At 47.3% G+C, this 4779-nt stretch overlaps 1 pseudogene; it reads right to left on the reverse strand.

Annotated features, from left to right (window-relative positions):
* Positions 1 to 3303, reverse strand: part of LOC102029195 — a 5658-nt pseudogene extending 2355 nt beyond the window's left edge.
* Positions 3304 to 4779: the final 1476 nt, after the last annotated feature.

Consider the following 4779-nt stretch of genomic DNA (forward strand, 5'->3'; position numbering starts at 1 on the left):
CTCTGCTGACTCTGGACCTTTCTGGTTCTCAATGGCAGGAGCAAGAGTGACCCGTCGTATGGCATATATTCCCAGGGGTTTCTCCATGTTTGAATGATTCACACACGTCCGTGGGTGGGCATCTGAAGCCGGTGCATGGTGGGCCAATTGTGTCATTGTTTGTCTGTGTCATGGTAGTTCTCAATTGAGCGGCAGCGGCTGCCCCTGCGCCGGGGGCCCTCCTTCCGGGCGCCTACAAGGCAGGGAGCGAGCAGGCCTGAAGACTGGCGCTCCCGCCTGTGCCTCCCTGTGCACCCTCTTGTGATTATTTCTAATGCTGTGTTTTTTTCCCCAATTTTCTCAAAGGGAGGCCCACATATCATTTCTTTTGAGCCTTGCTATTTTCCATTTATTGGATACTTTTTCTCCAAAAAGATTCTGCTGAGATATGAACCCACTGGTTCTATGTTAAGTGTCACCATCTAAAACAACAACAACAACAAATTACCGAATCTTTTAAGGTAGGCACGTTTCAGCAAAGCACATTCACAAGTTGAGCTATTTTGTGGGGTCATTGTTAATGGGCCCAAGAGGTGAAGATGCTCAGCAGTTTAGTATACAGAGAAAATTACCACAAGGGTACTGGGCATGGTGTACACGCCTGTAATCCCAGCATTTGGGAAGCTGAGGCAGGAGGGTTGCCATGAGAGGAGAGAAGAGAGAACAGGAGAAGACATAGCCAGTTAACAAAGCACACTCCTGGTTGAGCTGAGGTGGGTCATGCAGGTGTGGCCCTCAGTCTGTGTAGCCCCTGGCCCCCTCCTCTCTGGCGATGCTCCCCACTCTGCTTCCTCACCATTGTGAACTAAGCATCTTTGCTCCGCCCCCCTCTGGCATCATGTTTCTGCTGCAGAGAAAGCTGACCATGGACCACATCCCCCCAACTGTGAACTAAGTTAATTTCCCTCTCTCTTCACTTATGTCAGGAAATATGTCCAGGAATGGGAATCTGACTAAACCAGGAATCCAACATGAAGATTCTGCAGACGGCTGTATTTTGAAATGATTACCACCACCATGCTAGGAAGTCCAGCCTTCATCTCACATAGTTCTCTTTCTTTTTTCAGTTTTTGAGACGGGGTGTCACTATATAGCTCAAACTGATCTTGAACTTGTGAGCCTCCTGCCTCAGCCTCCTAAATATTGGGATTATACGTGTATGCCACCACACCCAGTTTCTCTCTATATTTTTGTAAATCCTCCTCTTTTTGTAAATTCCAGAATAATCCAGACTGCACTGGAGAAATGAAAGAAATGTCAGAAAAATTAACAAATATTTCTATTTTGTGACCTTTAATTGCTTATGGCCAAAACCATTTCGTCTCCCTTCTTATTGTTCACCTTGCTCAGAACTATATGTCTTTTTTTTTTTTTTTTTGAGACAGGGTCTCACTATGCAGTTCAGGCTGGCCTTGAGCTCACTTTGTAGCCCAGGCTGGCCTCGAAATCACAGCGATCCTCCTGCCTCAGCCTCCCAAGTGCTGGGATTACAGGCTTGTGCCACGACGCCCAGCCGCTCAGAACTATATGAAACACAAGTTCAAACCTAGATGTTTAATGAATAAAAAACAAGAAAGAACTAGGAGGATTTCCTGCTTTCCCCCTCACCAAACATGAATTTCAGAAGCCCTTGCATGTGGACCTGGTGGCCACATGTCCCAGCCATTAGCAGTGTACACAACACCTACTGCAGGAAGACTTTTGATTTGCGGAAAAGTGTAAATTTTAACCAATGTGTTACTTATCACAGAATCAGTTACTACTCTTTCTTCCTTTCCACTCCCTTCATTGAAGACAGTGGACACACTGACAAGCGGATCTCAGGAGGAAGAAGACGCGAGAATTTTTTTTTTGAGACAGGTCCTTGTTATGTGGCACAGGCTGGCCTCGAACTCACAGCAATCCTCCTGCCTCAGCCTCCGGAGTGCTGTGATTACAGGTGTGCACCACCACACCCAGTTCAGATTTCACTTTTAGATTTAACTAGAGCCAACTCAGATGCACTAGAATGAAAAGTAACAAACATGGAACAAGACACTCTTTTTTTTTTTTTTTTTTTTTCTGGTTTTTCTCCAGTACCGGGAACCAAACTCACAACCTTGCGCTTGCCAGGCAGGCGCTTTTGCCGCTGAGCTAAATCCCCAGCCCCGAACAAGACACTCTTGAACCCCAGAGAACTGATGTTCCTTAAAAATATCTAAGGGCTGAAATCTCAGTCAGACAAAAGACTGCATCAGTATCAATGGGCTCAACTGCCAATCAAAATATAGTGCTACTGGGGCTGGGGATTTAGCTCAGCTGCAAAGCGCCTGCCTGACAAGCGCAAGGTCGTGAGTTCGGTTCCCGGTACCGGAGAAAGACCAAAAAAAAAAAAAAAATACAGTGCTACCAACAGACACCAAGTGCAAAGTGCAGGAATCCCTGCGACCATCCTCAAGTCTGCTACCAAGTGCCTGCTTGCAAGTCCTCAAGGCCACCTTCAGATGTGACAATATCTAGACGAGCTCACTGTTGTGCTCAAGGTTATGCTTTATTACAAATGAGGGGACAGAGCTCACCATTAATCTTTGAAGTCCAGGCGCTAAGGGGCCAGTTTTGACTTATCCAGTCATGAAATCGCCACGGTACAAAAGCAGAACTGACTTTTGCCAAGTCTTTGTAATTCACCAATTTAGACTGCAAACGTGTGTGTTTATGTGTTAATACGTGTAATACGGGATTCCTCTGCGGCCGTAGCCGGACAAAGATTTTGTGTTTCCCCGAGATTCTTTTCCCCAGTAGCATTCTTAAGGCTAAGCCCTGGAAGGTCATTTGTCATCACCAAGAGGAAAACAATAGATGTGAGACGCTTAAGGATACACCAAGTAGAAACAGTTAAAAAAAAACAAGAACCCGCACAGACCTTTGAGCAAATGCAATGTAAAATTAGAACATTTCCCCTGAAACTCACCTCTTCCCAAGTCCATCGTTAAATGCATGTTGTGTTTAGTGAAAACTGAGCAAGCAAAGCCAGCTCCGAAGGGGCAGGCCCAGGGCGAGGCAAGTCTGCTGGGCACCCACTGGGCTGAGCCTGGGGTCAGGCGGGGCTGCTCTAGGGAAGAGGGGGCGCCAGACACCGTCACCCACTCAGCGTCGTCTCCCCTACCTGGGCTGGCTGCCAACACCCTTGTAGCAGGGACACCATGGCCACACCCACTCTGACCCCTCACTCACCGTCCTGCACCTGCCCAGGCACAACCTCCCCACCACAATGCAGGTGAATGTGGCGCACGGGACCCACCGGGGGTGGGGTGGGGGTGGGGGGCTTTTAGGGGCGGTGATGCCCCACCCTCAGGCTCTCATTGGGTAGTGTTTGGAACAGCGGCACCCATGATTGGACAATTCTCTGTCTTCTGCCCACTCTGGAGTTTGATTGGTTAGTGCTCAGGGAACAGCTCCTGTCTCCTCTGACCGGGTCGTTCTTTGACCACGCCCTTGCTCTTCCAATTGGACAGTTCTTAAGCCACGCCCTAGCACCTCTGGTTGGATGGTTCTCAGGGCTGTGTCTGGCCCATCCCAGCAGGAAGACTCCCTCCAGGCAATATTTCTCAAACTACACAGCACCGGGCTCCTTTTTTTTTTTTTGGTCTTTCTGAGACAGGGTCTCGCTATGCAGTTCGGGCTGGCCTTGAGCTCACTTTGTAGCCCAGGATGGTCTCAAACTCTCAACCATCCTCCTGCCTCAGCCTCCCAAGTGCTGGGATTACAGGCGTGCGCCACCATGGCCAGCCTGGGCTCCGTAACAAGGCATTCCAGGCAACTTTCTCCCAACTTACAACCTATGAACAGAGGCCTTCTAGAGGTAATGATCCACCAAACCTCACTAACATTACATACTAGCTGTGCGCTTCTTCTCTCCCTCAAAGCAACCTTTGAGCCCAGTATTTTGTCCTGATCTTTGGGACAAAAAAAATAGACTACCCCCCAGTCCAGAAACTTCTTTCAAAGCGGTCACTGTGATGGGCTTTGGTGTAAGGTATCAGTGTTCCATGGAAAATGGGCGTGGAGGCACACACCTGTCATCCCAGGGCTTAGGAGGCTGAGACAGGAGGATCACAAGTTCAAGCCCAGCCTGGCCAACTTCACATCTTAGAGAAACCTTATTTTAAAAATAAAAATAATTTTTTAATAAAAACAATTTTATTTTTTTATTTTTATTTTTTTAATAAAAACAATTTTAAAATAGGGCTGAGAATATAGCTCAGTGAGTAGGACCTGGATCAATCCCAAGACCACCAAGAAAAAGAACAGTGTTCCACTAGGCATTGTTCTTATATCTGTTCCCCAGGGCTGCCTGCAAATGTCATCTGTCATCCGTGTGTCCTGGGGATGAACGTTATCTGCAGCGTGGACGGACGTCACTGGCAAAGTTTCATAAGTAACTCAGTGAACGAGATAATGGATTAAAATAGCAACATTACTGAAATATTTGAAAAGAAGCCATGGACTTCTGCTTACATTTTCCTGGCTCTGTTGAGGCGTAAATCCAAATGCCCTTCCAAGACCTGCTTGTCTTAATTCTACCACATTGTCCAAGCCAGTGGCTTTTAAAACACACTCCCATAAATTCAGATTCAACTCAGTGAAACCTGACATATTTCAACTGCTGATCAAAGGTGGGGGGAAAGTTGTAATAAATAGGCTGACTCAACTTTGGATACTGGACCCCCGTAGGTTCCCTCATCCCACTTTCCTGCCTTC

The sequence above is a fragment of the Chinchilla lanigera genome, unplaced genomic scaffold (assembly GCF_000276665.1).
Source record: "Chinchilla lanigera isolate Chin_1 unplaced genomic scaffold, ChiLan1.0 scaffold00094, whole genome shotgun sequence".
NCBI classification, from domain to species: domain Eukaryota; kingdom Metazoa; phylum Chordata; class Mammalia; order Rodentia; family Chinchillidae; genus Chinchilla; species Chinchilla lanigera.